Source organism: Lynx canadensis, chromosome B1 (assembly GCF_007474595.2).
Source record: "Lynx canadensis isolate LIC74 chromosome B1, mLynCan4.pri.v2, whole genome shotgun sequence".
NCBI lineage: Eukaryota > Metazoa > Chordata > Mammalia > Carnivora > Felidae > Lynx > Lynx canadensis.
In genome coordinates, this window is record NC_044306.2 from 148,572,612 (window position 1) to 148,583,350 (window position 10,739).

Genomic DNA, 10,739 nt, shown 5'->3' on the forward strand with positions numbered 1-10,739 from the left:
TTTGGGGGAAACTGGAGGAAGGCTACGTAAAAACTGTACTGTATTTTTGCAGCTTCGTGTGAGCCTACAATTATAAAAATTAAAAATTAAAAAAAAATTAAGGACCAACAACTCACTTTGATTTTTTCTTAAGTTTTTAGTTAAATTCCAGTTAGTTAACATACAGTGTAATATTAGTTTCAGGTGTACAATATAGTGATTTGCCACTTCCATAGGACACCTGGTGCTCATCCCAAGTGCACTCCTTAATCCCCACCACCTGTTTAACCCATCCTCCCATGCTTCTCTCCTCTGGTAACCATCAGTTTGTTCTCCATGGTTACGAGGCTGTTTCTTCATTTGCCTCTCTTTTTTTCCCCTGTGACCATTTTTTTAGTTCCCTAAATTTCACATATGAGTAATATCATGTGGTACTTTTCTTTCTCTGACTTATTTCACTTAGCATAATACTCTCTGGCTCCATCTATGTCATTGCAAATGGCTAGATTTCACTCTTTTTTACTGCTGAGTAATATTCCATCATATCTTCTTCATCCATTCATCAGTTGATGGATATTTGGGCTATTTCCATAACTGGGCTATTGTAGATAATGCTGCTACAAACATTGGGGTGCATGTATTCCTTTGAATTAGTATTTTTGTATTCTTTGGGTAAATACGTAGTGGTGCAATTGCTGGATGACAGGATAGTTCTATTTTTAACTTTTTAAGGAACCTCCACACTGTTTTCCAGAGTGGCTGCACCAGTTTGCATTCCCACCAACATTGCAAGAGGGTTTCCCTTTCTCCACATTCTCATCAATAACAACTCACTTTTAATCTCAAGCAAATATTAAATAAAACTGTGTCCAATTCAGAGAACAGATGAAATATAGTCATATTTAAATAGAAAGGTTAAGTAATTTTTCCAAGGAATTATATAACACATCACAAACCCTAACAATAAAGTTTTGTCCCCAGAATATTGGATTCCAAACTTCATGACAACAAATTTCACAAGAAATAGTTGAAAGACATGACAGTAGTGATCACAGCTACTTACTGTAGGAATATCTCTAGAAGAAACAGAGTTTAGATAAAGCTGGGTATGATGACTGGGTGTCTCTTATTGGTTTGTCCAGATTTTTTAAGTGACTATCATTCCATAAAAATAAGCATTTTCACTATAAAATATGCTTGCCAGGGCATCTGGGTGACTCAGTCGATTAGGCGCCAAACTCCGGGTTTCAGCTCAGGTCATGATCTCATGGTTGCTGAGCTGGAGCCCCGCATTGGGCTCTGCACCGACAGCATGGAGCCTGCTTGGGATTCTCTCTTCCTCACTTTCTACCCCTCCCCCACTCATCCTCCCTCTCTCTCTCTCTCTCTCTCTTTCTCTCTCAAAACAAATAATAATAATAATAATAATAATAATAAATATGCTAGCCCCTGTGAGGACCACAAAAGATATTCTGACCCAGTTTGCAGAGTGAAGAAGCATACAGTGTAGGACCACATGCACACCAGTGAAACAAAGGGCAGTGCAGAACAATAAGCAATAAAGTGATTGGTTAAAATGTAGACTTCACTGCCTAGAGTTTTGGCAGTAAAAACGTGTGAGTGCCTGAACCGTATTTTCTTCTGATGTTTTTGGATGAGTGTTTTGTTTCATTTCTTAACGTATTTTTCAAGGGAAATTATCTGATCCCATTTATCTAAATCTTTTAAGACATTTCCTATCTGCCTTCTTTCTTTTCCCTGGCAAAGGAGCCCAACTTGTAAAAAGTGCAAACGTGTGAGCTGTGTGCTTCTGCTTAATGTGTTAACGCTCAGCAATTTTCTGAAGGCGATTGTAATCAGTACTTCAGCAATCTCCTACCATGAGGCCCTACTCTGCTAACATCATGAGTGCTCATCACGCATTCCGAAAGACCTAGTCTCTCGAGGTCAAAGGAATGAAGGAATTTCTGAAGCAGCTCTACTGTGAGGTCTTGCCGCAGCTGCAGTCAACATGCAGCACACACGGAGAGGGTCTCAGGAGTGCAGCCATCAACACTCAAGGTCCACTCAACCTCCAGTCTCATCGATGATCTCACTGAGTCCTCCCTCCAAACAAACATGTTTCACCAAATAAGGCTTCCAGAACTTCATTCATGATCGTTCAAGGGTAGAAGGTACAAAAACCTGGTTTGTATTAAAGACATTATAAATATTCCCAACGGGCCATAAAGATAACAGATTTCCAAGCTGAAGAGCATGAGAAATGGAAGAGCTAACCCCATGCCCATGGGATAGAAGTTTAGATATTATTGTCATGATCCTATTCCTTAAATAGTTGTTCTTCCCTAAGTCCAGGCCTAGCACCAAGGCTTTTTAAAAGTCTCATGTGCCGAGGAGACACCAAAGGGAGGAGCCTTGCTTCCAGCATTTAACACAGACATGCCTGGATGCTTTTGTTTTATAACGACCCAGTTTAACTTCTCACAGGAGTGAAATCACCCAAAACAGAAGATGTTTTCTGAAATCCACTATTTTTAAAACAGTAGTTTCACAAGGCTCACCATAATTACCCTTAGTATTTATTTCAATTTCCATAGCATTATGTCTGTAACAGAAAACAAAAGGTGTCTACTACACCAGATGATTCCATTTTCCACTAAATCACCCGAAAGCAACCACATTCGGGTCAAGCACATATGAGGGATGCTGTCTGAAATGTAAACGTCCTCAAAAATGCAGACCGACTTACGTTATTCTGAAGGAGTATGTTACGTACTCAGTACTCTGAGTGCCACAAAACAGATACACTTCAGTGATAAGAGCCAACCAATCAAGACCACCACCAGCTCTCAAAAGAAAAACAACAAAAACTCAACTACAATAAAAAAGAAAAGAAAATCAGTCTTTGGGTTAGAAAATCTAATTAAATTTCCACATCAACATCCAAATTCCTTCTGCTGCAAGCCTGATTTTGCAAGGGGATACATACTATTACTTACCTTATAATTCTTGAAAACATAAGTCATACAAAGTTTAATTCTATGTAATTTAGAAATAAATATTTGGCCTAACCCTCTTTTCAGATGAAGAAAACAGAAGTTACAGTCAAACAGTACTTGAGAATCAGACCTTTCAAAGAATTAAGAATTGTTGCTTTACCACAAATGTTTACCAGGTATAGGCTGCAAGTTTGCTTTTGATATTATAATCGACATATGTGAGAAATGCCTTGTCCATATTAAGCTGGAAAGGCTCTCCACAAGCTCCAGTTTCTAGCTATTATTCATCTTTAAACATTCAGTTTTTCATGAAATATGGTTTCCAAGGTATCAGCACTGGAGACGCCATGACAATATTTTAAATCTGGAAATTTGTTGGCTAGGATTCTAATTACAGAAGCTAAAAATATTCTGTGTGTAAGCTTTTGGGGATCACCCATGGGGTGAAGAGCACCATAATCATTTTCAAGGGTTCTCCAGGTGCTGTGTGTGTTACTTGGGGACATAAAGTTGATATGAGTGATGCAGTGAAACGGGTGATCTCAAACTGCTAGCTATTAGACTCAATTTTTCAAGTTGATATTTAATAAACCCTTTTCCCAATTCAGCTTTAGCAATAAAAAATAAAAGTCCTAGAGAAAAAATGTTTCTTGAGTTTGGATCACTCAGAAGAACAGCTCAAGAAAGATACTTAAAAGTGTTGTTCATTCACTCAGCCAACAAATATTTATTAATATGTCAGGAACTGTTCTCAGCGCTGGCACAATTCAACTCAAGAATAAGGAATGTTGTAGAACAGAACAACAACAATAATAACTAACATATGTATAGTCCTTTACAGTTCTGAGCAAGGTTTCATAATGGTCACTTCATTTGTCCCTCATAACACCTCTGTGAGCTAGGTTTTACAATCATTTCAATAATGAAAAAAGAAAGATAATTTTTTCAATTTCCGAAATCAAATAACTAGCAAGTAAGAGAGCTGGGTCTCTAGCCCGTATCTTCCAAGTGCATATCTCTATTGGTCACTGGGAAATACTTATGTTAAGCATTGAAGACAAGTTCTGCATGTTCATGAGCACTGTGTTAAAGTTGTGTTTTTCGGTTGTTGTTTTTTTTAAGGACAGGGTTTCACAGATCCAGACTATGACGTTTACAAGTTCAAAGTGTTGTTAATATCTTCATGCATTTATTTTATTTTATGGAAACACTGGTGAATAAGTGTGTGCATGGTTATCTGAGTTTTCTAAACCAAATAAAAGTTTACTTCCCAGGTATTAAAATCTCTCTTACTTAGGATAACATACTGGACAAAAACTCCATGAGCAATAAACCTGAACAAGTTTTACATAAAAGACTATAGCCAATAAACATACGAAAAGGAACAAGGAACAAAAGATCCTTGGGAAATGCAAATTAAAACCACAATGTGATACAACTTTACATCCACCTAAATGATTAAAATAAAAGAGATAATACCAGCGGTTTGTAAGGATGCCGAAACACTTACAAGATGCCAGTAGGAGTGTAAACTGGTGCCACTTTTGAAGGAAGGCACAATCTCTTATTCCCACATGTTTACCAAAAGACATATGTGAGAATGTTCATAGCAGCAGTATGTGTTATAGCCAAAAACAAGAAACAATCCAAATATCCATCAAGGGCAAAATGATAACTAAATTGTGGCGTTCTCATAATGCAGAATACTGCAGAACAATGAGACTAAATGAACTGCAGCTACACACAAAACATGAATGAATCTCACAACCATAATGCTGAGCAAAAGAAGTCAGACACAAAGTTACACAACATACATTCTGGTAGAAAGTTCAATAATAGATAAAAATAGCGTATAATCTCAGAAGTCAGGAGAGAAGTTATCTTTGTGGGGAAATAATGGCTTGGGGGAGGAAAAGGGGGCTCCTGGCTGCTAACAGTGTTCTATATCTTGGTCTTGGTGTGTTCACTTAGGTAAATGACCAAGCTGTTTACTTATATCTCAATGACATACATACTTTATACATTTTATATTTCCATAAAATCTTCAGATAGATAGACAGATAGACAGATGGGGATCGTACACCTAACTAGCCCTTAACCACTGTGTTTGCTGTAATTCTTACATCTGCTTTTAGTATTTGGTCTGTCTCTTCCTTTACTCCCAAGCTGTCCCCTGGCACTTTTCAATGTTATCCATGTAGCTGCCGATATCAGACCATTCCTATCTTCTAATTTGTAATTCAGTGTTTGCTATGGGATTAGAAATGCTATAATCAGTCATGTTAGAACTGTACATGAATTCAAAGTAAACAGATTCTGAGAGATCTCCTATGAGTAAAGTGAATCTTCTTCAATATATGTCTTTTTTTTTTAACCCTTTATTTTGCTTGCTTGGAGCTTTTTTGCTGAAGAATATGCCAACTATAGGAGTTCCAAATAGATGAGCTAGTACTGGACCCCATCAGTGAACACTAGTCTCCAGGCCAAAGCTAGAATTAACTAACACAGAAGTCCAGATCCCACAAGTTTACTTATTTGCAAATATTATAATGGACATTATCAATCAATAAATATACTTCCAGTAAAAGAAAAGAAACCAATGACTTCTTATACAAGATACTATGAAGAACTTTTTTGGTTGTCTCACTCATAGAACATAATATCAGTTTTAAAGACAATATATTCTGGGGCACCTGGGTGGCTCAGTCGGTTAAGTGTCCGACTTCAGCTCAGGTCATGATCTCACAGTTCGTGAGTTAAGCCCCACGTCGGGCTCTGTGCTGACAACACAGAGCCTGAAGCCCACTTCGAGTTCTGTGTCTCTCCCTCTCTCTCTGCCCCTCCCCTGCTCTCTCTCTCTCTCTCTCTCTCTTAAACATTAAAAACAATTTTTTTAAAAAGAAAATATTTTCCTTTCTCATTTTGTATTTTTATTAATCTTGATTTTTTAAATCCCCCCAAAATATACTACAAGTTTTATTTACATATTTTTTCCAATACAAAAATTCAAGGATAGCCTTTTTCTACACAATAATCCACAAGATTAAAAAAAATATCTGTTTGTGGTTATTTATTTCCTTTAGCATCTTAATTTCATGTAACTTCTTTCTTTATGCACTCTCCACGAAAAACAGAAGTTAGCTCTTAAAAACCGGAGCTCAAATTGCTACACGCAAACTGAACCGTCTTCACCAGTGAAATGCCCCCTGGAACCAATGGAGAGGAGATGAAGTTGAGGCAAATGGGCACTGCTGAGGAGCGGAATCACTAACAGGGACTGGAACCATCCCTTCAAACCAGGATAAACATTTCTCTGCTTTAGTATCTTCAGCTGTGACTAAAACAACATTCATTCATTTGATGACAGTCATTCAATACATAGGTATCGCTAGTTCAAAGAGAAAAGGTTCATCCCCACTCCACCAATAATTTTCCACTTAGGTTAAGAAGAGCATACAAAAAAAAAGAAAGAATGAATGAAAAGCATACAGAGTGTAATTTCCTTGTTTTTTCAATGAGCATAATAATTCCTTTCATCTATTTAATTTGCAGGGAAGAATAATAAGATGATGTTTTGGCTCATGAAAACAACTGCAGATATACATGGTTTCACCATGACTATTTCTACCTCTATCTTTTTTTGAATATATAGATATATAGATATAGATGGAACATATACATATATACAGATATATATTGGATATATATATTGAATATATATATAGGTATATATTGAATATACACATATACATATACATATATGGCTTGATTCAAAGGCAAGTAAGACTTTATCATTAAGGAATAAAATTGTGAACATCATGAAAAGACCAGGAAAAAAGTTTTATTTCTCCTTTACCACAGCAGGTAAATGAATCCATCTCCATTCCTGGTCGCCTGACCTTTTGATGCCTTGTTTAAAATGCCATTGTACTGCTGAGACTAGAGCCATGTACAAAGTCATTGCCACAAAGTCATTATGACAGTCATAAATATGGGTTTAGGTAAACTAAAATCATCCACCTCTACAAATGAGTAGTATTTGTGTGTGTGTGTCTGTGTGTGTGTGTGTGTGTGTGTGTGTGTGTAAATGTACATAAGACAAAATAAATGAGGAAAAGGGGAGGTTAGGAAAACCCACCTCCACTACTGGAAAAATAACTAAGGCAGGCACCACAGGGATATAAAATATCCTTGTCATGTTAGAAGGACAGTAGCATATTTTCTATTCTGTGACACAAACATATTAAATATGGAGATACCAGGAGAAGCAAAATACATTTGGAATACAACCCCTGACCTTATATGAAAGAAACATTATTTTTCCCTTCCCTTATAATTCCTGCATAATGAAAAAAAAAAAAAATCCTGAAAGTAGCAAGACCTAGTTTTGTAAAGATTTACTAACTTCCTGGATGTTCCTACACTATACTATCCATTGTGCTAAATAACTTCCCCAAAACAGATAAATTTCCTAAATCATACGTTGGCCTCAGAAATTGCATCAACAGTGAGAACTGAGATATGTGTTCTCCTCAGAGCTTCCTTTGTCCCGTCAAATCAGGTACCCTGATTCTTTCCACTTAGCAATCAAGGGAAAAGTACTTAGAAACTTTCACATCATTATATCCTTCTCTTCTCAGTTGGTTCTTTCCATTCCCAGTCTTGTTATCAACCCCGTCACAGATTTTATGCATATTATTAAAAGTGAACACAATGAAACTCCAAGAAACAAGCGGATGTTGTCTATTGCCACACTCACTTAAGGAGCAGTGAATTCTCTCAGGACGCTCTCCCCTAACAATAGGAGTCCTTATGGACTGCAGCGCCCTCAGAGGCAAGCAAAGAAACATGATTATCTACACGATTCACCAGCTAATGTGTATTTCCTTTCCTTAAGTGTTGTGTTTTTCTTTACTATGCAAGCTACGGCCAGACTATCTTTCTTATTATCAGAACAAAGGATCAGAACCTCAAAATTGCACTTGCCAGAGCTCAGTGAAAAATGAAATTACCACCAGACCATCCTGGCAGTTGTCCCAAAGTTTACCCGATTTCTATCATATTTTTTTCTCTAAATGATTCCCTGTATTCTTTTTACACATTACTGTAAACTCCAAATTTATTCTAATCATTTAAAAAACTAGAATAGTAACACTAACAAACATTTAAAGTTATTTTCTGTTGAGAAAATGAACTAAAAGAGATACATCATTATAAACTTAGTATATTCTGTCAATCTCATTGGCTAAGGTGCCTTATATATGTTAGTAAGTCTCCAGAATGACCTCAAAACATTAAATGATATAGAAAGAAAACACTCACAGAAAATGCTGGGGGAGGGGTTTTTTTAGTTTTCTTTTTTCTTAAAGGTAGATATGCCTGGAACTATCCAAACATCCAATCTTATCCCTCCCACCCCCATTCTTACAAATGTCCTGTATCTCAACTGTTCGTAAGAATACTACCTTCCTCTTTCTATCCATTTATGTGGGAGTTTTTGTGTTATCTTAGATATTCTGAGATAAAGTTAAAACAATTCAATTTCCAGATTTCATATAAAGAGAACAGAATCCTATCACTGTATTTAACTTTAAAATGAAAGTAAAAGTTTTTTCTCAGTTATTAAAACTATAGACAAATAAGCAGAACTGCTTCCTCTGAATGAAGTTATGCTAATAACCTCAATCTAAGTTCCATAATGATATTGAAAATTATTTAAATGCTAATGTGATAGATACAAGGAGACTTCTTAGAAACCTTTTCAAAAGACATTACATTAGTTATAAGGCACTACTGCATACTGGTTTAAATGCTCGGAAGAAACCGTTCAAATCAAAATGGGAAAAAAAAAAAAAAACCCTAGTGGGCAATGTTCACTTTAGTTCAGGTAGTATTCTAAGTCCAAGTCCCAGATACAAGAATAAAAGAGAAATACTGCACAATGCAGTGTCTCTCAGGAAAGGAACTGTTCCAGGATTTAAGACAATGTGTGTTTAGTACAGCCCAGTGTTCATGATTTCCCATTAGGAGCAACTTTCCCCAACACTGAAGTGAAATGGGAAAGGCAGTGATGAGGGTAGACCAAAGCGGTTAACTGTTCTTCATTGCCAAGACTGAAGAGAGCTTGCTGCGGGTAATCATGCTGAGAAGATAAGGCCTTGAGAAGGAATGAAGGATGGAAAAAACAGAAGTTTTACAAGGAACTGGGGGGGGGGGGGAATGCTTTACGATGGTAGAACAGAGGCAGAATGGCTTCCTTCTCCATCTTTTAAGTCAAGGTCAGGGCTTGTTGTGGTTTTTGTTTGGTTTTCTTGCTGTTGTTGTTGTTGTTGTTCTTTTGTTTCCTTTAAGAACTTGTGGTGCTTGCTGCAGTTTGCTGAATGTAGTTCCCAACTCCTGCCTTTCTCTGGTGACTGTTATTAACGGACTGGCAAAGGCTGGGTAAAATGCACTTAAGAAAAAAGAAATCACCCCTCCTTGCCAAGACGCACATGCTGCCCAGTACCTGAGGAAGAGCTCCACTGTCGCCGGCCAAGAGAAATCCCAGTTTAACCTCGGCCTCCCCTTTCCAAATCCATTGCAAATAATTGTGTGTGTGCCACTTGCAGAGAATCTGCCTGACTCACCCCCCGCTTTCGGCGTGCCAGGGAGAGATGTGCACGCTCCGTCCCGGAGCGGGCAGTCAAGTGGGGTACCAAGAGTCCCCCCCAAGACTCCCCCATTGGTGGGTTTGGGGACGTTTCCCCCTCCAGCAGGTGCCCGGCCACACTGGGACCACCCAAGCTCACAGGAACACACGTGTCACTGCGCCGGAGCCCAGCCCGCCGCGTACGCTGGCCCCACAGTCCGGGCAACAACGCCTGGCTACGCGCAGGGGGCTCTACACTGGGGGAGATACAGGACTTCTCAAAGTGCTCCTCTAAACGCTAAGAAGGAAACAACAAACACACAAAAAAAGTACTTTGCCGCGGAAGCAGCCTCCATACTCCGCGGGCGCCCAGCCCAGGGGATGCCCGGCCCGCAACTGACCTCTTTCTCCCTCCCCCCGAGTGCGCCGAGGCCGCCCGCGCGCCCTCCGGGACCGGCCCCTGGGCCCGCCGCCCCTGCGCCAGCTGCCGCCGCCGCCGCCGCCGCCTGCGCCGCGAGGCGGGGGATCGGCCGACCCTCCCCGCCGCTGCCCCGGCCGGGCGCTCACCTCCTGGGGTCCGCCTTCCGTCGCTCCTCCAGGTTGGCGGCGGAGTGTGGGGCTGCAGCGGCCGCCGCCGCCGCCGCCGCCTTCGCTGCCACCACAGCCGCCGCCGCCACCGAAGCGCTGCCCGGCGCGCCGCCGGGACCGGAGGCTGGGGGCCCCGCGGGATCCCCGCAGGCGCGGGCCCGGGGCGCGGCGGGGCCGAGCCGCGGGAAGTTGTCGGCTCGCGGCGCGGATCGAGCGGGGCGCGAGCCACCCGCGCCCAAGTAGTCACAACTTTGCCGCCTGGGTGGGTGCGCGCTCCGGGGCGGAGGGAGGCGAGGACGGGGCGAGGGCGCTGGGGCGGGAGGGTCCTCGGAGCAGGCAGAACTGGAACCCGAACGGCCCACGAGGAAGGGGGAGAAGGTGGCGCGGGCGGGTGGGGGGTGGGGGGGGATGTCTACACGGCCCGCGTGGTGCGGGGCGAGCGAGTGTGTGTGAGCGCGGGCGTCTACTCTACTTTGCCTTCTGCAGCTTCTGCATATTTATGGGGATCTCCGATGTTTTTGCCAGTAACTAACACTGCAGCAGCG

The 10,739-nt window shown here is 40.8% G+C and overlaps 1 protein-coding gene across 2 annotated transcripts in view; it reads right to left on the reverse strand.

Annotated features, from left to right (window-relative positions):
* SLC4A4 (solute carrier family 4 member 4) overlaps positions 1-10,235 on the reverse strand; it is a 348,118-nt gene extending 337,883 nt beyond the window's left edge. For both annotated transcript variants that reach the window (XM_032592973.1, XM_030313719.1), the window contains exon 1: positions 10,174-10,235. The gene's annotated coding sequence lies outside the window, so the exon portion shown is untranslated. The remainder of the gene's footprint in view (positions 1-10,173) is intronic.
* Positions 10,236-10,739: the final 504 nt, after the last annotated feature.